A 26,379-nucleotide genomic window follows, 5' to 3' on the forward strand; every position below is an offset into this window, starting at 1 on the left:
TTCGCATTTGTGTTCCTCACGTGTGCCCCAAAGAATAAGGTGATTTGATAAAATGCTATGCCCAAGATTACCATCCAAGTGCCGGCGGGGAAGTGGTTCAAATAGCTTCGGCTATCACTTCCATATGTCCGGTCGTGATGGTCAAGTGGATTAAGGCGTCCCTGTACATAACAGTTGCGTTGCTCCTGGCAGTATGGGTTCGAGTCACTTCTGGGGTGTGAGTTTTCAGTTGCATATAGTCCTGGGGACCATTCAGACTTGTTCGCATATATATATATATATATATATATATATATATATATATATATATATATATATATATATATATATATATATATATATATACAAATAGTTTAAACTGTTTGTTTAAACAGCTTTCATTTTATACCTGCATTTGGGTGAGGTGATATGTTACAACAGTTTTGGATGAGGTGAAAACAAACTTTCAACACACGACAGAACACGAAACAATGGGTATAATATTGGGTAAGTTAAAGGTTAGAATGTTAGTAACTGCTAAGGGCCTATTGGCCCATATTTATTGATGCTTCTAATTTGGTGCGGAGTCTTGAAGTGGGTAGAATATAGTTGTGCATTAATTGGCTGTTGATTGCTGGTGTTGACTTGTGAAGTGATAAACGAGTGTAGCGATGGCCATTTGAAGTGATAACCGTGTGAAGTGATAACTGTGTGTTGTGAAAAGCGCATTTAGTTATAACCGTGTGAAGTGATAACCGTGTGAAGTGATAACCATGTATAGTGATGACCGTGTGAGGTGATAACCAAGTGAAGTGATAACCGTGTGAAGTTATAACTGTGTGAATTGATAACAGTGTGTAGTGATAACCATGTGTAGTGATAACAATGTGCAGTGATAACAATGCATAGTGATAATCGTGTTAAGTGATAACCGTGTGTAGAGATAACAGTGTGAAATGATAACCATGTTAAGTGATAACTGTGAAATGATAAAAGTGAGTAGTGATAACCGTGTGTAGTGATAACAGTGTGTAGTGACAACAATTTGTAGTGATAACCGTGTGTAGTGAAAAGTTAAAACAATATATAGTGATAACTTTGTGTAGTGATAACAATGTGTAGTGATAACCGTGTGAAGTGAAAACAATGTTTACTGATAACCGTGTGTAGAGATAACCATGTGTAGTGTTAACCGTGTGAAGTGAAAACAATGTGTAGTGATAACTGTGTGTAGTGATAAGCAAGTGTTGTGATAACCGTGTGTAGTGATAACCGTGTGAAGTTATACCCGTGTGTTGTGATAACCGAGTGTAGTGATAACCATGTGTAGTGATAACCGTGTATAGTGATAACCGTGTGTTGTGATAGCCTTGTGTAGTGATAACTATGTTTAGTGAAAGCCGTGTATAGTGATAACAGTGTGTAGTGATAACTATGTTTAGTGAAAGCCGTGTATAGTGATAACAGTGTGTAGTGATAACCGCGTGAAGTGATGAACGTGTGTAGTGATAACGGTGTGTTTACTAGTTGTGTTTTTACGGGGGTTGAGCTTTGCTCTTTCCGCCCGCCTCTCAACTGTCAATCAACTCTTTTACTAACTACTTTTTTTTTTTTTTTTTCCCACACCACACACACACACCCCAGGAAGCAGCCCGTGACAGCTGACTAACTCCCAGGTACCTATTTACTGCTAGGTAACAGGGGCACTTAGGGTGAAAGAAACTTTGCCCATTTGTTTCTGCATCGTGCGGGAATCGAACCCGCGCCACAGAATTACGAGTCCTGCGCGCTATCCACCAGGCTACGAGGCCCCTTATGGTGGTGTAGTGATAACCGGCCCCTTATGGAGGTGTGTAGTGATAACCGTGTGAAGTGATAACCGTGCGATGTGATGAACGTGTGTAGTGATAACCGTGTGCAGTGAGAGCCGTGTGTAGTGATCACCCTGTGTAGTGATAACCGTGTGTACTGATAACCGAATGTTGGGATAACCGTGTGTAATGATAACCATGTAATGATAACTGTGTGGAGAGATAACCGTTTGAAGTGATAACCGTGTGTGGTGATAACCGAGTGTAAAGATAACCGTGTGTAGTGATAATAGTGTTTAGTGATAACCGTGTGTAGTGATAGTAGTGTGTTGTGATAACCGTTTAAAGTGATAACCGTATGTAGTGGTAACTGCGTGTAGTGATAACCGTGTGAAGTGTTAACCTTTTGTCGTTATAACCACGTGTAGTGAAATCCGTGTGAAATGATAACCGTGTTTTATGATAACCGTGTGTAGTGATTACCGTGTGTAGTGATAGCCCTGTGTAGTGATAACCGTGTGAAGTGATTACCGTGTGAAGTGATAACCGTGTAAAGTGATAACTGTGTAAAGTGATAACCGTGTGTAGTGATAACCGTGTGTAGTGATAACAGTGTGTAGAAATAACTGTGAGTACTGATAACCATTTGTAGTGATAGACGTGTGTAGTGATAACCGTGAGTGATAACCGTGTAAAGTGATAACCGTGTAAAGTGATAACCGTGTGTAGTGATAGCCGTGTGTAGTGATAGCCGCGTGTAGTGATAACCGTGTACTCACCTAGTTGTGCTTGCGGGGGTTGAGCTCTGGCTCTTTGGTCCCGCCTCTCAACTGTCAATCAACAGGTGTACAGGTTCCTGAGCCTATTGGGCTCTATCATATCTACACTTGAAACTGTGTATGGAGTCAGCCTCCACCACATCACTTCCTAATGCATTCCATTTGTCAACCACTCTGACACTAAAAATGTTCTTTCTAATATCTCTGTGGCTCATTTGGGCACTCAGTTTCCACCTGTGTCCCCTAGTGCGTGTGCCCCTTGTGTTAAACAGCCTGTCTTTATCAACCCTGTCAATTCCCTTGAGGATCTTGAATGTGGTGATCATGGCCCCCCTAACTCTTCTGTCTTCCAACGAAGTGAGGTTTAATTCCCGTAGTCTCTCCTCGTAGCTCATACCTCTCAGCTCGGGTACTAGTCTGGTGGAAAACCTTTGAACCTTTTCCATTTTAGTCTTATGCTTCACTAGATATGGACGCCATGCTGGTGCCGCATACTCCAGGATTGGTCTGACATATGTGGTATATAATGTTCTGAAAGATTCCTTACACAAGTTTCTAAAGGCCGTTCTTATGTTAGCCAACCTGGCATATGCTGCTGCTGTTATCCTCTTGATATGAGCATCAGGGGACAGGTCTGGCGTGATATCCACCCCCAGGTCTTTCTCTCTCTCGGAAAAAAAAATAGAGAAAATAAATTTAGTGATTATACTAATATACAAACCGCCAGATGCAACGGCTGAGGAATTCACAGAACAGATAAGCAAAATAGAGAATAGCCTTGATAATTTGGAGAACCCGATACCTGATATTATCTTCCTAGGTGACTTCAACTTGCCTAGTCTCAGGTGGAAAATAGCAAACAATAATATTATACCAGGAAATCTATCTGGACCTAACCAACCACAGATTAGAGAACTACTTAGATTCTGTGACAAATTTTCACTCAATCAGCAGATATCGGAGCCAACGAGAAATGAAAATATTCTAGATCTGGTCTTTACGAACAATGAAGACATTATCAGAGACATTACGATATCAGATACCACATACTCAGATCACAAACTCATTGAAGTGCAAACTACCATCAATACTCAGAATAGACCTAAAACGTTGATAAAGCAAGAGGGGCTATTCAGTAAATTCAATTTTAATAATAAAAGGATAGACTGGGAGATAATAAACAGGGAACTTACAAACATTCCATGGGAAACTGTTCTAAGTAATACAAGTCCTACAGAAGGAATAGAAAAACTGACTTCAGAAGCGTATCAAGTCTGTCTGAAACATGTTCCTTTGAGGAAAGCCAGAAAGAGATCTAACGTAGAAAGAGAACGCAGACGACACTATAAACGCAGGAAAAAAATAACGGAACTGCTTATGCAGACACGAATTTCCCGTCAAAGAAGGAATAATTTAAATAGGGAGATTGAAGAAATCGAGCGGAAATTGAAACACTCATATGAAACTGAAGAAAGGCAGTTAGAACAGAAAGCAATTCAGGAAATAAAGAAAAATCCAAAATATTTCTTCTCATATGCGAAATCAAAAGCAAAAACCACTGCCAGTATTGGACCTATTCGTACAAGTGAAGGTTCATACACGGAGGATGACAAAGAAATTAGTGAAATCCTAAAAAAGCAGTATGAGGACATGTTTAGCACTCCAATAAACAACATGAAGGTGGAAGATCCAGACAATTTCTCTATGCGGGATATTCAAACCCCTGTAAATATAACTGATATGAACACGAGCGCACTAAATTTTGAAAAAGAAATTGAAAACATGCCCATGCACTCGGCCCCAGGTCCAGACTCATGGAATTCAATATTTATAAAGAAATGCAAAGTGCCGGTAGCACAGGCACTCAGTATAGTGTGGAGGAAGAGCTTGGACACGGGGGAGATACCAGATGCACTTAAAGTAGCAGACATAGCCCCTCTACACAAGGGAGGGAGCAAAGCATTGGCAAAAAATTATAGACCAGTTGCACTAACATCGCACATCATAAAAGTATTTGAGAGAGTGATTAGGAGTCAGGTCACCAATTTCATGGAGACCAATGACCTTCACAACCCAGGCCAACATGGATTTCGAGCGGGAAGATCGTGCCTCTCACAGCTACTTGAGCACTACGACAAAGTCACTGAGGCATTAGAAGAGAAACAGAATGCTGATGTGATATACACGGACTTCGCAAAGGCTTTCGATAAATGTGACCATGGCGTGATAGCACACAAAATGAAGTCAATGGGAATAACCGGTAAAGTAGGACGCTGGATACTCAGTTTTCTGTCAAACAGGACTCAGCGAGTAACTGTCAACCATATAAAATCTAGTCCAAGTGCAGTGAAAAGCTCTGTACCTCAGGGTACAGTCCTTGCGCCGCTGCTTTTCCTTATTCTCATATCAGATATAGACAAAAATACAAGTCACAGCTTCGTATCATCCTTTGCAGATGACACAAAAATCAGTATGAAAATTACCTCGGCTGAGGACATTGAAAAACTTCAAGCTGATATTAACAAAGTTTTCGACTGGGCATCAGAAAATAACATGATGTTTAACAGTGATAAATTCCAGGTACTCAGGTACGGTAAAAATGAGGACCTTAAACATAATACAGAGTACAAAACACAATCAAATGTACCCATAGTAGGAAAACAGCATGTAAAGGATTTGGGAATAATAATGTCTGACGACCTAACGTTTAAGGAGCATAACCAAGCAAATATTGCAACAGCCAGAAAAATGATAGGATGGATTACGAGAACTTTCAAATCCAGGGATCCCATCACAATGGTTGTACTCTTCAAGTCACTTGTGTTGTCCCGTCTTGAGTACTGCTCAGTACTCACTTCCCCCTTCAGAGCAGGAGAGATTGCTGAAATAGAGGGAATACAGAGAACATATACGGCACGCATAGATGCAATAAAGCACCTAAATTATTGGGATCGTCTCAAAGCCCTCCAAATGTACTCACTAGAAAGAAGACGAGAGAGATATCAAATAATATACACCTGGAAGATACTGGAGGGCCAAGTACCAAATCTACACAGTAAAATAACAACGTACTGGAGTGAACGACATGGAAGAAAATGTAGAATAGAACCAATGAAGAGCAGAGGTGCCATAGGCACAATCAGAGAGCACTGTATAAACATCAGAAGTCCGCGGTTGTTCAACGTCCTCCCAGCAAGTATAAGAAATATTGCCGGAACAACCGTGGACATTTTCAAGAGGAAACTAGATTTATTCCTCCAAGGAGTCCCGGACCAACCGGGCTGTGGTGGGTATGTGGGCCTGCGGGCCGCTCCAAGCAACAGCCTGGTGGACCAAACTCTCACAAGTCGAGCCTGGCCTCGGGCCGGGCTTGGGGAGTAGAAGAACTCCCAGAACCCCATCAACCAGGTATCAACCAGGTATCTTGAAGTAATTCATCTCCCAAGTGATACCTTGTATCTGGTCTCCTGCTTCCTACCCCTATCTTCATTACATTACATTTGCTTGGATTAAACTCTAACAGCCATTTGTTCGACCATTCCTGCAGCTTGTCCAGGTCTTCTTGAAGCCTCAAGCTGTCCTCCTCTGTTTTAATCCTTTTCATAATTTTGGCGTCGTCAGCAAACATTGAGAGGAATGAGTCTATACCCTCTGGGAGATCATTTACGTATATCAGAAACAGGATAGGTCCAAGTACAGAGCCCTGTGGGACTCCACTGGTGACTTCACGCCAGTCTGAGGTCTCACCCCTCACTGTAACTCTCTGCTTCCTGTTGTTTAGGTACTCCCTTATCCACTGGAGCGCCCTACCAGTTACTCCTGCCTGTTTCTCTAGCTTATGCATCAACCTTTTATGGGGTACTGTGTCAAAGGCTTTCCGACAGTCCAAAAAAATGCAGTCCGCCCACCCTTCTCTTTCTTGTTTCATCTTTGTCACCTGATCGTAGAATTCTATCAATCCTGTAAGGCAAGATTTACCCTCCCTGAACTCATGTTGATGGGTTGTCACGAAGTCTCTTCTCTCCAGATGTGTTACTAGGTTTTTTCTCACAATCTTCTCCATCACCTAGCATGGTATACAAGTTAAGGACACTGGCCTGTAGTTCAGTGCCTCTTGTCTGTCACCCTTTTTGTATATTGGTACTACATTAGCAGTCTTCCATATTTCTGGTAGGTCCCCCGTTTCCAGTGACCTACTATACACTATGGAGAGTGGTAGGCAAAGTGCTCCTGCACACTCTTTCAATACCCATGGCGAGATTCCATCCGGCCCAACAGCTTTTCTCACATCCAGCTCCAATAGGTGCTTCTTGACCTCATCTCTTGTAATTTCGAACCTATCCAAGGTCACCTGGTTTGCTGCCACGTCTTCTAGCGCCGCGACACCTCCCTGTTCTATTGTAAAGACCTCCTGGAACCTTTTGTTGAGTTCTTCACACACCTCTTTGTCATTCTCTGTGTACCTGTCCTCGCCCACCCTAAATTTCATCACCTGTTCCTTCACTGTTGTCTTCCTCCTGATGTGACTGTGTAGTAGCTTGGGTTCGGTCTTGGCTTTATTAGCTATATCATTTTCATACCTTTTCTCAGCTGCTCTTCTCACACTGACATACTCGTTCCTGGTTCTCTGGTATCTCATTCTACTTTCTGGTGTTCTGTTATTACGGAAGTTCCTCCATGCCCTTTTGTTCTGCTCCTTTGCTTTCATACATTCCTTATTAAACCACGGATTCTTCCTTTGCTTCTCTGTTTTTTCCTGTCGGGCTGGGACAAACCTGCTTACAGCCTCCTGACATTTTTGGGTGACATAGTTCATCATGTCTTGTACGGACTTGGTTCCGAGTTCTGTGTCCCAATGTATATCCCATAGGAATTTATTCATTTCCTCATAGTTTCCCTTTCGGTACGCCAGCCCTTTGGTTCCCAGTTCTTTTTTGGGGGTGGTAATTCCCAGCTCAACCAGGTACTCAAAGCTCAATACACTATGATCACTCATTCCCAAGGGTGCTTCCAACTTAACTTCCCTTATATCCGACTCATTTAGGGTAAATATCAGATCAAGCAAGGCTGGTTCATCCCCTCCTCTCATTCTTGTCGGTCCCTTGACGTGTTGACTTAGAAAGTTTCTTGTTGCCACCTCCAGCAGCTTAGCTCTCCATATGTCTGGGCCTCCATGTGGGTCTCTGTTCCCCCAATCTATCTTCCCATGGTTGAAGTCTCCCATGTTTAGAAGTCTGGATCCGTTCCTGCTAGCCACAGAAGCTGCGCTCTCTATTATATTGATGGTGGCCAAGTTGTTTCTATCATATTCCTGTCTGGGTCTTTTATCATTTGGTGGGGGGTTATATATGACTACTCTTATAATTTTCTGTCCTCCAGTTGCTATGGTGCCTGAAATGTAGTCACTGAAACCTTCACAGTTCTGAATTACCATCTCTTCGAAACTCCAACCTTCTCTTAGTAGCAGAGCTACACCACCTCCTCCTCTCCCTTCTCTCTCTTTCCTCACTACATAGTAGCCCTGTGGAAACACTGCATTTGTTATGATTTTTGTTAACTTTGTTTCTGTGAGTGCTATTATGTCTGGGTTTTCTTCTAGTGCCCATTCTCCAAGTTCACTTGTTTTATTTGAAATCCCATCTATGTTAGTGTACATCACCTTGAAGCTCACTTTCTTCTGTTCATTTTCATGTCCCTTTCTTGGCAAGCATTCTGCTGGTGTGGGAAGCTGTTCTGTGGGTGAGAGGATCTGTGAGGTGGTTTGCAGGGTCTCAGAGGATTTTGGGGTGGGGGGTGGGGGTTGAAGGTAAGGGGGGACAGGTAGGGTGTGGGTTAAGGAGGTAGGGGGGACATGGATGATATGCAGTGAGGGGGGAGGAGGGATAGGGAGGGTGTGGGAGGAGGGATAGGGAGGGTCTGGGAGGAGGGATAGGGAGGGTCTGGGATGAAGGGGGAGGGGGGGACAGGCGGAAAAAGGGGGGAGGGGGGACATGATGGGAATGGGGAAGGGGTGTCAGGGCCAGAATGGGGTGGGGTGGGAGGGACGGGGGAGGGACGGTTGAGTGGGGGCAGGTAGGGTGAGGGGAAGGGAGGGTTTCTATGCAGAGGGGGGTGGTGGTGTGGCCCCCCCCCCCCTCTGGTGTTGCTGGGATGCTGGTTTTGGGTTCTCCTCTTGTCTCTGGGACTGTTGTGTTGAGGGCTGTGATTTCCTGGTTTGCTACTCTCTCCCTGTACTTCCTCCTTGCCTCTGCTGCCCTGGCTCTCTCCTCCTTCGTCCTGTCCCTCTGCAGGAACACTTTTTTTTATCCCTCCATATGCTGCAGACGACTCTTCCTTTCGAGAATGTCCTCCTTCGTGGTTTCATTTGTAAACACCACCTTTACAAGTCGGTTTCTGTCCTTGTTGTACCAGCCCAACCTGAAAACCTTCTCTATGTTATGTACAGCCCCTTCCATCTGTAACCCCTTCAGTAGCCCATGTACTGCCTCTCTATCCTTGCCATTCCATTCTTGCCTGTTGGATCCTTCCTGTTCTTTGATGCCTACAACTACCACTGAGCTTTTCCTCTCCAGCAGCTGAGTGGTGCACCTTGCTGCTTCCTGTCATGTAGCTGCTTGCATCGCTACCTCCCTCACTGAGTCCATTGCTTCTGAGCTCTTTTTCAGTATATCCGCAAATGTATCAGGTACAGAGGCATTTCCTTCCAATGTAACATTCCCACCTTCCCTTTCGATGATAATCTGATGCTCGGTCTCTTTATTTTTCTCTGTGAGAGATATGATCTCCTCTCTTGCTGATGCTAGCTCGCTTTGCAGATTGTTAATTGTAATCTTCATTTCATTCATCTCCCTCCTGAATTCCTCCAGAACTTGGGTTAGCAATTCCTTTGTTTGATCTCCCTGGCTGCTTTCCTTGTCCCTGTGTGTGTGTGTGTGAAGTGATTACCGTGTGTGAAGTGATTACCGTGTCGTGTGATAACCGTGTTTAGCGATAACCGTGTTTAGTGATATCCGCGTGTAGTGATATCCGTGTGAAGTGATAACCGTATGTAGTGAGAACCGTGTGTAGTGATAACCTTGTGTAGTGATAGCCCTGTGTAGTGATAACCGTGTGAAGTGATAACCGTGTAAAGTGATAACCGTGTGTAGTGATAACCGTGTGCAGTAATAACCGTGTAAAGTGATAACCATTTGTAGTGATAGCCGTGTGCAGTGGTAACCGTGTGTAATGATAACAGAGTGTAGTGATAACCGTGTGTAGTGATAACCAAGAGTAGTGATAGCCATGTGAAGTGATTACCGTGTGAAGTGATAACTGTGTGTAGTGATAACCGTGTAAAGTGATAACCGTGTGTAATGATACCCGTGTGTAGTGATTGCCGCGTGCAGTGATAAACATGTGTATTGATAGCCGTGTGCAGTGCTAACCGTGAGTAATGATAACAGAGTGTAGTGAAAACCGTGTGTAGTGATAAAGGAAAGTAGTGATAGCCGTGTGTAATGAAAATAGTGTGTAGTGTTAACAGTGTGTAGTGATAACCGTGTTAGGTGATAACCGTGAGCAGTTATAACCGTGTGTAGTGATAACCGAGTGATGTGAAAACCATGTGTAGTATTAACCATGTGTAGTGATAACCGTGTGTGGTGAAAACAGTGTGTGGTGATAACCGTGTGTAGTGATAACTGTGTGTGGTGATAGCAGTGTTAAGTGATAACAGTGTGTAGTGATAACAATGTGTAGTGATAAACGTGTAGTGATAACCGTATGTAGTGATAACCGTGTGAAGTCATAACCGTGTGAAGTTAAAACCATGTGTACTGATAACCGTGTGTAGTGATAACCGTGTGAAAGGATAACAGCGTTTAGTGATAACCGTGTGCAGTGATAACCGTGTGTAGTGATAACCGTATGTAGTGATAACCGTGTGTAGTGAAAACCATGTAAAGTGAATACCATGTGAAGTGATAACCGTGTGATGTGAAAACCATGTGTAGTTTAACCGTGTATAGTGATAACCGTGTGAATTGATAACCGTGTGAAGTGATAACCGAGTGAAGTGATAACTGTGTGAAGTGATAAGTGTGTAGTGATAATGGTGTGTAGTGATAACTGTGTATAGCAATAACAGTGTGTGGTAATAACAATGCGAAGTGATAAACGTGTGTAGTGATAACCTTGTTAAGTGTTAACCGTGTGAAGTGATAACCGTGTGAAGTGATAACCATGTGAAGTGATAACCGTGTGAAGTGATAACAGTGTGAAGGTATAGCTGTGTGAAGTGATAACAGTATGTAGTGATAACCGTGTGTAGTGATAAGTGTGTAGTGATAACCTTGTGAAGTGATAACTGTGTGTATTGATAACCGTGTGAAAAGATAACTGTGTGAAATGATAACCGTGTGAAGTGATAACAGTGAGTAGTTATTACCGTGTGTAGGTAAAAGTGAAAACAATGTGTATTGATAACCGTGTGTAGTGATACCAATGTGCATTGATAACCGTGTGAAGTGAAAACAATGTGTACTGATAAACGTGTGTAGTGATAACCGTCTGAAATGATGACCGTGTGTAGTGATAACCGAGTGCAGTGATAATCGTGTGTAGTGATAACCAAGAGTACTGATAACCAAGAGTACTGATAACCAAGAGTACTGATAACCATGTGAAGTGATAACCGTGGGAAGTGATAACCATGTGTAGTGATACCCGTGTGTTGTGATAGCCGCGTGCAGTGATAACCGTTTGTAGTGATAACCGTGTGAAGTGATACCAGTATGTAGTGATAACCGTGTGTAGTGATAACCGTGTATAGTGATAACTGTGTGTAGTAACAGTCGTGTGTGGTAATAGCTGTATTTAGTGATTGCCGTGTATAGTGAAAAGCGTGTGTAGTGATAATCGAGTGTAGTGATAGCCGTGTGTTGTGATAACCTATTGTAGTGATAACGGAGTGTAGTGATCACCGTGTGTAATGATAATAGTGTGAAGTGATAACAGTGTGTAGTGATAGTCGTTTCAATTGATAACCGTGTGTAGCGATAATCTTGTTCAGTGATGAACGTGTGTAGTGATAACCGTGTGTAGTGATTGCCATGTGTAGTGATAACAGTGTGTAGTGATAACCATGTGTAGTGATAGCCGTGCTATAAGGATAATCGTGTGTACTGATAACTGTGTGTAGGGATGATAGTATGTAATGATAACAGTGTGAAGTGATTACCGTGTGAAGTGATAACCGTGTGAAGTGGTGATCGTGTGTAGTGATAACCGAATATAGTGATAACTGTATGTAATGATAACCATGTAATGATAACTGTGTGGAGTGATAACCGTTTGAAGTGATAACTGTGTGAAGTGATAACCGTGCGTAGTGAAAACCGTATGTAGTGATAACTATGTGATAGCCGTGTGTAGTGATAACCGTGTGTAGTGATAGCCGTGTGTAGTGATAGCCGTGTGGAGTGATATCCATGTGTAGTGATATCCGTGTGTAGTTGTAACCGTGTGAAGTGATAACCGAGCGTAGTGAGTTTCTTTTCACTTTCGATGGTAATTGAAAAATCAATTCTCCAAAATTAATTTTTATTTCTATTCTGACGGGACACTTGAACGCGTTTCATAATAACTTATTACATTTTTAAAGGCTTTAGTTTACACACTGTCGGGGTTCACCATAAGAGAGTGAGCAACAGTATACACAAGGTCACTCACCGTAGCTCTGCGGGTCTTCACTCTATCCTCGTGGCGCCACTGTATGCCAGGAGTGTATCCCAGTCAATCCCAACCGGCCTCTGATCGAGAATGAGTGAGAACACAGCTTGTTCTCTTTACAGCTGTGTGCCCGCCCCGGCAAGGGCTCTACTATTAACTACAAGGTTGCCAACTGGTGTTTCCTGTGTCCAGTAACACGTCAGTGGTTTCGTTGAATTGTGGTAACAGTGGCAAGAGCACACTCAATAGGTCTGATATCAGGCAGGTATTTATTTCTATCACTCTATTTCCTTTCATGTATTATATAGCCACAAGAAATATGGAGGGGATGATACAAACGCCAAGGTATTTTGTGTTTTACTTAAAACTCAAGACATCACATCCGTATATCAACAAGTAAACAGCTATTTCTTGCGTAAGTTGCTCGTTCCCACATATAATCATGAACTCGCCAAGCTGGCAATGCTCCCCCTCACGTCAATGTCAAAATCAGCTGGGCGACTCCCCCCCCCCCCCCCACTGCGTGATCCCTTACTGCACTTGCTTGTTGGCGAAATATGCCCGTTTCTTTAAATTCTCAAGGATCATTAAATGTTCAAACAACACAATATCTGCGACAATAGCAATAGAACGTAAATACTTCGCTGCACTGATCTTGAGCTCAATCAAACATTTCTATATTAATGAACACAATAATTCACTATTATGGTATAACACACTGCACCTCATTTAATGATAACGCATGCAAGTATATATTACTGGAGTTCTCACTAATTCCTTTCGTGGGAGAATATTCAATTGATCACTGCACACATGAATGGTTATTCAATACACAAGCATAGACATACATATATATATATATATATATATATATATATATATATATATATATATATATATATATATATATATATATATATATATATATATATAGATAAATCATAGATATCAATAATAGTAATAATATAGTTACTGGGCACATAGCCTAACACCAAATACTGGTACATTTATATATATATATTCCCTCACTAAATGATCATATTAAAGTCTCATGAAAGACATTATCAACACAGTAAATTCATCAATTACTCCGGGTGCATGCACACACCAATAATAATATTAGATACCGTGAGTGCTCTATGTAGCCCCACTCTGCACACTTGTGCCTTACTGTGACATAGGTGAGCCTTGCTCACGACATACAAAATACTCTGGCTAAATAATATAGCTGACTAAAGGGGAATTGGGAGGAAAACTAGAATCACCTACTTCCACCTATCCTCCAGTGAGAGTTGAGTTGTAGCTCCTGGTCCAGGCTCCCGCCTCGTGTAGGGAACGCCCCCACACACACCCTGTCGTGTCCTCCAGGAACTCAATCAACGTCCCAAAATAAACATGTCGTCTCCGTGTTCTGTCCTCCGCGGGTCCCTGCTCCTCCTCCACGTCTTGTAGGGTTGGAGTTGGTCTCCCGGCCGTCAACTTCTCCCAACTACGGCTGCCAACCTACGTCTTGGCTGCAGTCATATGGATTCCCAATTGTTGTCTTCTTTCACTGCTTCCCAGTGGATTGGCCCAGCCGCTACGTCGTCACTGTGAAGCTATCAGACGTCCCAGACGATACTGCCAAGACTTCACCTGCACAGCACCCGACCCTGGAGCACTTGATGCTCAATATTCCGTCAATTCCCTCTTCGGTGCACACATGGAATGAAGGAAGACCTCCCGGCGTACTTGCAGACTACGGGTGACGCGTAAGATTCACGGGGAGTGGCGTATTACTGTCGGATTGACAGGATCAACCTTCACACATCCGTCCACCTTGACGTGTCGTGTCAGACTGATTCCCTCACGGATGATTGGCTCAGCCACTACGTCATCACTGTGAAGCTATCAGCCGTTGCATACGTCGCTGCCTAGACTTCACTCTTGCAGAACACCTGTCCCTGGAGCACTTGTTGCTCAATATTCTGTGAATTCCTTCTCTGGTCCATCACATGAACGAAGGAAGACCCCACAGGTGCTGGCAGACCGCCGGTGATGCGTAAATCCTCCGGAGACGGGGTAAACTGTCCAACTGACAGGACCCCCCAGCGCATGTCCGACCTCCTTGACGTGCTGTCTTAGACTGCTGGTGCCACCGCAGCGCGATGACCGGACCCCCCTTCCTTCGTGACGTCATACTTGCCAAGAGAGGTTTTCATTGGCTCCCTGTGACACGTCGCTGTCGGTGACCAATCTGGCGCTACTGACGTCACACAGTTTTGGCGGCAAAACGGAGGAGCCCGCACCATATTGGCTTCCTAAAGGGCCTATACCACAGGCCAAAATACTCTTCTTTTACAAATTTCTTGCCACCTCGAGAACACTACACTCTCTCACATATATCAAACTGATGCCTGCGACGTAGAGAACGCTCGGGTAAAGTGGACATGACTCTTACAGCAGGCGTGGGAGAAATATAAGGGGGGGAACACCGTCAAAACACACACAACAATAACCTGCAAACATTCGATTCCTGCAAGGTTCAGGAAGCCATCTCTCGGTCGTGGAATTACCATAGGTTATATGGAGGACCTATTGCAATTCCACGACCGAGAGATGGCTTCCTGAACCTTACAGGAATCAACTTCACTGAGGACCAAATCACTCTCCTAAATCTGGGTATAAACTGTCACGTTATGTCCAGACCAAGTGAGATGGCCCGGAAAGTGGAGTTGGAAATCCTGTTGGATGACATACCGAGACAAAAAAGAAGGTCACCACCAAGGACACCTTACAAGCAGAACTTACTGCTGGAGGAAAGAATCGAGGCAACTACAGAAGCACCATACTGTCCCCCGAGCTCAAAGCAGCAGCTAAGAGCCTTCGTGACAACAAGGAGATAGTCGTCAGGAGAGGTGACAAGTCGCCAATATACGTCATTCATAAAAAAGACGAATATCTGGCGAAAATGAACCTCATACTCTCTGACCAAACTAAATTTTAAAGGGTAACGAACGACACTACAGCCGAATTGAAAGCAAAGGTCAACAAATTGATCGAAATTGTGAACGCCAAGAAATCCGGACTCCACCTGCCAAAGATTATTGGGGAATACAAACCTGGATACACATATAGAAATGTCAAGACACACAAGCATGGAAACCCACTTCGGCCAATCATCAGCCAGATACCCACACCCACGTACAGACTGGCGAAGCGACTCAATGGCTTACTGACTCCTTATGTCCCTTGCACCTTCAGCCTGAAGTCTCCAAAGAAATTTGTTGACTTCCTGCGGGGAACACGGGCCACAGGGATAAGAGCCTCGTTAGACGTAGAATCACTGTTTACCAACGTACCAGTGGATGAAACAATCGGGATGATAGCGGACAGAGTGTATTGTGATCCGGCCTGTACTCCTCTTGACATACCAGAAAACATTCTAAGGAAATTACTCCAAGCTTGTACAAAAGAGGCACCCCTTCTTGAGCCCGGACGGGCACATGTATATGCAAGTAGATGGGGTCGCCATGGGTTCTCCGCTAGGTGTCCTGTTTGCGAACTTCTACATGGGTACCATCGAACAAAAGGTCTTAGTTGACATGAACTTGAAACCAGCCATATACTGCAGGTATGTGGACGACATTTTTACACAGGTACCTGACGTCAGACATCTGCAGGAGCTGAAGGAGGCATTTGAGCGGAATTCTGTGTTGCGTTTCACTTACGAAATGGAGATGGATCGGAAGCTGCCCTTTCTAGATGTAACAGTCATGGAAAGGAACGCAGGTTTCCACACTGCAGTCTTCACTAAGGAAACAAACATAGGAATGTGCCTCAATGCCAACAGTGACTGCCCAGACAGGTACAAGAGGAGTGTTGTTAATGCTTATGTTGACCGTGCTGTCAGCCACAGCTCAGGATGGAAGCAAGTCGATGAAGAACTCTGTAGGGTAAGGCAGGTCCTAGTCAACAACGGTTTCTCCAATGGTTTCGTTGAAGACATCATAAGAAGGAAGGTGAAACGCCATGCAACCTCTGAAGAGACAACTAACTCAACACCTGTACCCCCTATTAGACTATTTTACAGGAACTTCTTTTCCACAGCTCATAAAATGGAGGAAAGGGTCCTGAAAGATATTGTTAATAGAAACGTTATCTGGAGATGATTTTGGGGCTTTTTAGTGTCCCCGCGGCCCGGTCCTCGACCAGGCCTCCACCCCCAGGAAGCAGCCCGTGACAGCTGACTAACTCCCAGGTACCTATTTTACTACTAGGTAACAGGGGCATAGGGTGAAAGAAACTCTGCCCAATGTTTCTCGCCGGCACCTGGGATCGAACCCAGGACCACAGGATCACAAGCCCAGCGTGCTGTCCACTCGGCCGACTGGCTCCCTACAGACAAAAATCAGAAGATACAATTGACGATTGACTTTAAAACCAAGAAAACGGCCAACCTACTCATGAGAAACTCTCCAGACACAAAGCAGAACGCTTTAAGAGAGACCAATGTCGTCTATGCCTTCAAATGCCCACTTGGGGACTGTAAGCCTCAAAGAAGTCAGTATATGGGCAAGACAACAACATCTCTCTTCAGGCGTTTAACGATGCATAACCAACAGGGCTCCATTAAGGAACATATAATTTCTTCCCACAACCAGACCATCACCAGAGAAGTCTTAACAAAAAACACGGAAATCATCGATAGACACAGCGATAGCAGGCGGCTTGATATCTGCGAGGTACTACACATTAAGAAGTCAACACCAGCAATCAACAGCCAATTAATGTACAACTATATTCTACCCACTTCAAGACTCCGCACCAATATAGAAGCATCAAGAAATATGGGCCAATAGGCCCTTTGCAGTTACTTTCATTCTTCCCTTTAACTTACCCAATATTATACCCATTGTTTCGTGTTCTGTCTTGTGTTGAAAGTTTGTTTTCACCTCATCCAAAACTGTTGTAACATATCACCTCACCCAAATGCAGGTATAAAATGAAAGTTGTTTACACTCTGTTTAGTGTTTGCAGGTTATAGGTGTGTGTGTGTAAACTAAAGTCTTAGAAAATGCAATAAGTTATTACGAAACGCATTCAAGTGTGGCGTCAGACTAGAAATAAAAATTAATTTTGGAGAATTGATTTTTCAATTACCATCGACAGTGAAAAGAAATAAAAGAAATATTGAAAACATTCGTGTTAGAATTATTAATCTTATTTTTAGGTCATATTTAACAATATATATATATATATATATATATATATATATATATATATATATATATATATATATATATATATATATATATATATATATATATATATATATGCGGAAAATCCACAGAAAAATATGAAATGAGGTGAACGTTTCGGCTTGTTAAAGCCTTTGTCAACACCAAACTGCCAAAGGAGAAGGGAGAAGGGGGAGGATATATAGGCCGACACCTGACCAACCCATCCCTAGGAAAGAATTAACCAAAAAGCAGGTATAGCTTAGCTTAGAATGGTCAAAGAGGATTAAGCGGTCAGAGAAAAAGGATCAAAGATTAAAGAAAAGCCTCATGAACACACAATATATGAATATACAATTATAATGAGACATTGTAAGCCTCTCTATCAAAGTTGTTTCTTAAACTGTTGTGCAATATTATAACTTAAAAATGGATGAAGTTTGTACATTCCAGTACTAACATTAAGAAGATTTGGACACTGACTGATTAGAGCAGACTCAATCAAATTCCGTTCCACGAAATCCCCACAATTGGTAATGCTTTTTGCCCCATTCCAGTTAATATTGTGATCGCATAAATTCGTATGTAGATACAATGCACTAGACGTTTGGGCAGTTCTAATACTATAAGCATGTTGTGACAACCGCAATTGTAAGGGCTTTCCTGTTTGTCCAAGATACACAGAATCACAATCATTGCAGGGAATCGAATACACACAACCTGCTGTATCAGGGGAGTTTTTTATTAAATTGGATTTGATCGTACTATTAGTGAACGCCAAATTTATATTAAGTTTGTTAAAAATCAGAGACAATTTTTCAAGTCCACTCGCATAAGGTACCACCAATGAGTTAATAATTTTTGGTTTCGCCTTAGGGACGTGATTATAAAACGTACACTTGGCTTGTTCAAACGAGAAATCCAAAAACCTCTTAGGATATTGTAAACTCTTCCCAATTTCAAATATTTTAGCAATCTCTTCATCAAAAAACTCAGGGCTGCATACCCTCAAAGCTCGTAGAAACATTCCTGAAAATACTGCCTGTTTAACTTTACTATGATGATTCGAATAAAAATGAACATACGACCCCACGTTGGTAGGTTTCCTATACACATTAAATTTGAACTTTCTAGTGACTCTATGAATCATAATGTCCAAAAACGGAAGAGTACCATTCTCCTCAGTCTCACAAGTGAATTTTATTGAAGGTACCAAAGAATTGAGTTCATTAAGAAAAACTATCTGGTCTTTGTCACACGGCCATAAGCACAAAATATCATCAACATACCTAAACCAAACTACATTAGCCGGGATAATCCTGGATAAGATTTTTGTTTCAAAGAATTCCATATACAAATTGCTTAAAATTGGGGAAAGGGGATTGCCCATCGCCATAATAAATGTTTGTTTGAAAATTTTTCCATTAAAACTAAAATAATTGTCTTTTATACACAATTTAATAAGTTCCAATACTTTATTGGTCTGCAAGCTCAAATTATATTTAGGCAGTTCCTCACATAGAAATTCTAACAGATCATCAACAGGAACTTTAGTGAATAAAGAGGTCACATCAAAACTTATAAGTTTAAAATCAAAATTTAAATTCAGTGTGGATAGCTTATTAACTAAGTCCACATTGTTTGTCAAGTGTGAGTTGGAAATAGTACCAACTATAGGGGACAAAACTTTGACTAACCACTTAGAAAGTTTATAAGCCGCCGAACCAACTGAACTAATAATCGGCCTTGCGGAATTATATGGCTTATGAGTTTTTATAAGACCATACATGTAAGGAAGAGAGGGGGATCGACTTGTTAGCCTAGATATCAACTCTTTATCGCCTTTACACACAGTTTTAAGAGTTTTGTTAAAATGTGCAATCACTTTTTCAGTAGGATCTCTGCTAACCAATAGATAAGTATCCCTGTCTTCCAAGAGTAACTCCATTTTTCGGACATAGTCATGTTTATTCATAATAACTACTGCATTTGACTTATCAGCCTTGGCAATATGTAATGAACTATCTTTTTTGAGATTTTTGAACGCATGAACAAATCGACTTGGACAATTAGGAACAGAATTGTTAAGTAAAACGCCATACATCATACCTTTGCACACATTAATATCTTCAACTTAGACATTGCTATACTTTTCAAGATTGCTGAAACCTTTGGCAATATCTACATAATTAACTGTTCCGTTAGATGTGGCAAAGCTCAGGCCATATCCTAATGCAGTAATCGTGTCATTATCAAGCTGTCTATCCGAGAGGTTTATAACAAAATCCCGGTTGGAGTGTTTATTCCAGTCACTTTGTTGAATAAGTTTCTTTAATTTGAAATCAAGTTTAGTACTCACCTTTCTGCAGGTAGACCTCAAAGTAGTATAACAGTAATCCATCATACAACGGTTCCACTCAGGCGGAATGGCTTGGAGAAAAGCGTACTTACAGTTATCCACCACTTTAAAACATTCACGAACTTCAAATTTAAGTAAATCGATGTTTTTCATAAGCACTATGCGGGATATCTCATCAAACGGCTGATCTGACAATTTAAGAACGCTGTTGGGTAATAATGAACGGGGAAGCACTTGTTCACTGAGGCATTTTCGAAGAAAACGAAGTCGAGTTTTTAAGGAATGAGATTTCACTAAAGCAGAACGAAGTTTAGTAACAAAAGGTTTAAGGGAAGGGTAGAGAGAAAAACATCGATTTACTTAAATTTAGGTTCGTGAATGTTTTAAAGTGGTGGATAACTGTAAGTACGCTTTTCTCCAAGCCATTCCGCCTGAGTGGAACCGTTGTATGATGGATTACTGTTATACTACTTTGAGGTCTACCTGCAGAAAGGTGAGTACTAAACTTGATTTCAAATTAAAGAAACTTATTCAACAAAGTGACTGGAATAAACACTCCAACCGGGATTTTGTTATAAACCTCTCAGACACTGTGGACACTGGTGAGTCTTCATCTTCTTTATGACAGGTGCAGTTTGTGTGAAGGTTTTCTCCCCCGGATGTTGGGAGAAGCGTCAAGGCTTGAGTGTTGTTTCTTAGAGTTAGACTTGATGTGAGCACTTGGCGGTCAATGGTGGTGCTTCTTCTTTATGATACGTGCAGTTTGGGTCAAGGTTTTCCCTTAATGCTCGTGCTGGACATCACCGGCTGACGCTAAAATGGCGGCGGTCACTTACCCTCTCATCACCTCAGCGTTCCAATGTTTTTGTCTAGTTCCACTTATCATTTTTCCTACTTATTTTTGTTTATAGTTTGTAATTTACAATTAACACTTGTATTTATCCTCATGTTTATCAATCAAAGAATGTACTTGGAAGTGTTTCTTTAAAGATAATGTCCACGATTATACTTTTTGAAGGAAACAGCTCTCCCATAGTGGATGTGCTCGAAACCATAATGGAACTGACCGAAGTATCAGTTGGGTCAACTCAAATATCGCGTTTTCAAAATGGTCACCCATATTGGAATAGTCGAACGCCGAAAAAATATTGTTGAAAACATCTTGATACCTTTTTAAACGAAAATTATTTATTAGTCAGAAGAAAGATAGAAATGGGATCTATTTACCAGTCACCGTGGTGTAGTGGTAAGACACTCACCTGGCATTCTGCGAGCGCTTTGTCATGGATTCGTATTCTGGCAGGGGAAGGATTTACTGGGCGCAAATCCTTAACTGTAGCCTCTGTTTAACTCAACAGTAAAATCAGTACTTGGTTGTAAAAACAATTCTTCGCGGGGGTCGTATTCTAGGGACAAGCCCGAAACGCTACGTACAAGACACTCTGTACACTGACAACATCGCACACTAATATATATATATTTTTTTTTTTAGATATATACAAGAGTTGTTACATTCTTGTACAGCCACTAGTACGCGTAGCGATTCGGGCAGGTCCCTGGAATACGATCCCCGCCGCGAAGAATCGTTGTTACAACCAAGTACACATTTTACTGTTGAGTTAAACAGAGGCTACAGTTAAGGAATTGCGCCCAGTAAATCCTCCCCAGCCAGGATACGAACCCGTGACAAAGCGCTTGCGGAATGCCAGGCGAGTGTCTTACCACTACACCACGGAGACTGTAAATTTTAAATTTACATAAAGTTTACATAAGTGGTAAATTATATTTACCACTTCGGACACCAGCTTTGGACGTTTCGCATATGTGTACGTGTTCACTATTAAAACGACAATATAATGCAATTAATAATTAAAATCTTCTACTTAACAGGCATATAGTTATTAAATGAAATTTAGTGATGTGATGGACATAATCCCGGCTTGGTAACAACGTCGTCCGCCATCGTAAACACAGCCCCCCCCCTGCCACGCAAACACAACTAGGTGAATACACCCGAATGCCCATAAACATGATACAACGCCCAAAACGCAACATTTTTAAAATGCAACAATTTTTAAACACAACATTTGTCAGTTTTTGGATTTATTTATTTATTTATTTATTTACTAGCAGTACCCGGCCACGCGTAGCTCTGGCTCAGCAACGCATGTGCGTTGCTGAGCCACATCAACCTTCCCTGTCCCCCAGTCCTCCCCACCATTCCCCCCTCACCAGTCTCTTCGGTCTCCCAACCATTCCCCACTCCAACGTCCTTTCGTCTTCCCCACCAGTCCCCACTCCACCATCCCCTCTTTCTTCCCGCCATGCCCTACTCCCCTGTCCCTTTGTCCTCCCCACCATTCTCCATTCCCCCATCCCTTCGTCCCCACCACCCCAAACTCCCCCATCCCCTCGTCCTTCCTCACCATTACCACTCCCTTGTCTCCTCATCCTCCCCACCATCTCTCACTTCCGTCCCCTCGTCATCCCCACTCTCATCCGATGCCTTCCCAAATGGTCTGATGTTCCCATCAGAAAATTGGGAACATCAAATGATCTGATGTTCCCATCACTGAAATATAAGAAAGACAGTTAAAAAATGGAATGAAAATATGAAAAAATAAAAAAATAAACTATACTCACGAAATGAACGATATGGTAAACAACACAGCTCAATTACAATGCGATTCACACAAAATAATTAAATCAAAATGAAAATAAATCAAAATCTATGAAAATTCAATTTATCAATGCAATCAGAAACATTGGAATGGAATTGTAACATATTTATTATAGCATGTATGTTGTTCTTGCATGCAACAGATGGCACTGTTTTTCAAGAGAAGCATAATTTTAACTTTCACAGGTGTTGCATCTTTACTTATACTTACGAAATGAACGGTATGGTAAACAACACAGCTCAATTCCAACACAATGTCACACAAAATAATTAAATAAAAAAGAAAATAAATCGAAATTTACGAAAATAAAATTAATCAATGCAATTGGACATATTGAAATGGAATTCATGACATATTTAGTATAGCGTGCGTGTTGCTATTATGTGCAACAGATGGCGCTGTTTTTCAAAAACGCATGTTTTTACCGGTCACGGGGGAGGCATCTATACAGTAGCTGTATATAAAAAGACGTGCCTATTTGAATGCAACGTTGTGTCAACATTTTAAAGCAATCAGTGAAGAACTTTTGGTGATTACAGCGTGTGTACACACGCTGTAATCTTGCTGTATAGCAACGTTGCTCTACTTCCAACAGAAGGCGCTGTATTAAAAAAAAAGTATGTTTTTTATCTGTCACAGGTGAGACATGTATATAGTAGATATAAACAACAATCAGTTCAATTTTTTTCTTTATTATGCACCCCATACCCATCCCGTGAGCGGTGGTGTAAAGGATTAAAGAGGCACATAATCGGTTCAGGAACTGAACCCTCTAGTTCGTTTAGCTAAGCAGATAACAATGTTTGACGCTAGTTACAAAATTATTAATGTTGTATACACATGTACACACCCTCATACATACATGTATATATATATATATATATATATATATATATATATATATATATATATATATATATATATATATATGTATATATATATATATATATATATATATATATATATGTCGTACCTAGTAGCCAGAACTCACTTTTTGGCCTACTATTCAAGGCCCGATTTGCCTAATAAGCCAAGTTTTCCTGAATTAATATATTTTTTCTAATTTTTTTCTTATGAAATGATAAAGCTACCCATTTCATTATGTATGAGGTCAATTTTTTTTTATTGGAGTTAAAATTAACGTAGATATATGACCGAACCTAACCAACCCTACCTAACCTAACCTAACCTATCTTTATAGGTTAGGTTTGGTTAGGTAGCCGAAAAAGTTAGGTTAGGTTAGGTTAGGTAGGTTAGGTAGTCGAAAAACAATTAATTCATGAAAACTTGGCTTATTAGGCAAATCGGGCCTTGAATAGTAGGCCAAAAAGTGAGTTCTGGCTACTAGGTACGACATATATATATATATATATATATATATATATATATATATATATATATATATATATATATATATATATATATATATATATATATATATATATGCGAACAAGCCTGAATGGTCCCCAGGACTATATGCGAATGAAAACTCACACCCCAGAAGTGACTCGAACCCATACTCCCAGAAGCAACGCAACTGGTAACTACAGGGCGCCTTAATCCGCTTGACCATCACGGCCGTCAAAAGGAAGTGATAGCCGAGGCTATTTGAGCCACTTCCCCGACGGCAACTCGGATGGTAATCTTGGGCATAGCATTTCACCAAATCACCTCATTCTTTGGGGCACACGTGAGGAACACAAAAACTTTGTGTTCCTCACGTGTGCCCCAAAGAATGAGGTGATTTGGTGAAATGCTATGCCCAAGATTACCATCCGAGTTGCCGTCGGGGAAGTGGCTCAAATAGCCTCGGCTATCACTTCCTTTTGACGGCCGTGATGGTCAAGCGGATTAAGGCGCCCTGTAGTTACCAGTTGCGTTGCTTCTGGGAGTATGGGTTCGAGTCACTTCTGGGGTGTGAGTTTTCATTCATATATATATATATATATATATATGTCGTACCTAGTAGCCAGAACTCACTTCTCAGCCTACTATGCAAGGCCCGATTTGTCTAATAAGCCAAGTTTTCATGAATTAATTGTTTTTCGACTACCTAACCAACCTAACCTAACCTAACCTAACTTTTTTCTGCTAGCTAACCTAACCTAACCTATAAAGATAGGCTAGGTTAGGTTAGGTAGGGTTGGTTTGGTTCGGTCATATATCTACGTTAGTTTTAACTCCAATAAAAAAAAATTGACCTCATATATAATGAAATGGGTAGCTTTATCATTTCATAAGAAAAGAATTAGAGAAAATATATTAATTCAGGAAAACTTGGCTTATTAGGCAAATCGGGCCTTGCATAGTAGGCCGAGAAGTGCGTTCTGGCTACTAGGTACGACATATATATATATATATATATATATATATATATATATATATATATATATATATATATATATATATATATATATATATATATATGTCGTACCTAATAGCCAGAACGCACTTCTCAGCCTACTATGCATGGCCCGATTTGCCTAATGAGCCAAGTTTTCATGAAATAATATTTTTTCGACTACCTAACCTACCTAACCTAACCTAACCTAACTTTTTCGGCTACCTAACCTAACCTAACCTATAAAGATAGGCTAGGTTAGGTTAGGTAGGGTTGGTTAGGTTCGGTGATATATCTACGTTAATTTTAACTCCAATAAAAAAAAATTGACCTTATACATAATGAAATGGTTAGCCTTATCATTTCATAAGAAAAAAATTAGAGAAAATATATTAATTCAGGAAAACTTGGCTTATTAGGCAAATCGGGCCTTGCATAGTAGGCTGAGAAGTGCGTTCTGGCTACTAGGTACGACATATATATATATATATATATATATATATATATATATATATATATATATATATATATATATATATATATATTATTAAATATGACCGAAAAAGTAAGATTAATAATTCTAACACGAATTTTCTCAATCTTTCGTACATTACGCTTCACTGTTGGAGGTAAATCAAAAATCACTTCTCCAAAATTCATTTTTATTTCTAGTCTGACGCGACACGGGCGCGTTTCGTAAAACTTATTACATTTTCAAAGAATTCACAAATACACAACTGATTAGAACTTACAACTGAACTGATTATAACTGTGAAGTCTTTGAAAATGTAATAAGTTTTACGAAACGCGCCCGTGTCGCGTCAGACTAGAAATAAAAATGAATTTTGGAGAAGTGATTTTTGATTTACCTCCAACAGTGAAGCGTAATGTACGAAAGATTGAGAAAATTCGTGTTAGAATTATTAATCTTACTTTTTCGGTCATATTTAATAATATATGTCTAAAGGAAAGACTGCTACCAAAATATACTAATATATATATATATATATATATATATATATATATATATATATATATATATATATATATATATATATATATATATATATATACATATATATATATATATATATATATATATATATATATATAAATATATATATATATATATATATATATATATATATATATATATATATATATATATATATATATATATATATATATATATATATATTATTAAATATGACCGAAAAAGTAAGATTAATAATTCTAACACGAATTTTCTCAATCTTTCGTACATTTCTTTTCACTGTTGGTGGTAATTCAAAAATCAATTCTCCAAAATTCATTTTTATTTCTAGTCTGACGCAACACTTGAGCGCGTTTCGTAAAACTTATTACATTTTCAAAGACTTTAGTTTACACATACACAACTGAATAGAACTTACACATCTCCGATTTGTTTATATCTACATTTTAGTGAGGTGGATTGGGTGAGGTGGTTTTAATAGGGTATTAAATTCATCAACACAAGA

Source organism: Procambarus clarkii, chromosome 63 (genome assembly GCF_040958095.1).
Source record: "Procambarus clarkii isolate CNS0578487 chromosome 63, FALCON_Pclarkii_2.0, whole genome shotgun sequence".
NCBI lineage: Eukaryota > Metazoa > Arthropoda > Malacostraca > Decapoda > Cambaridae > Procambarus > Procambarus clarkii.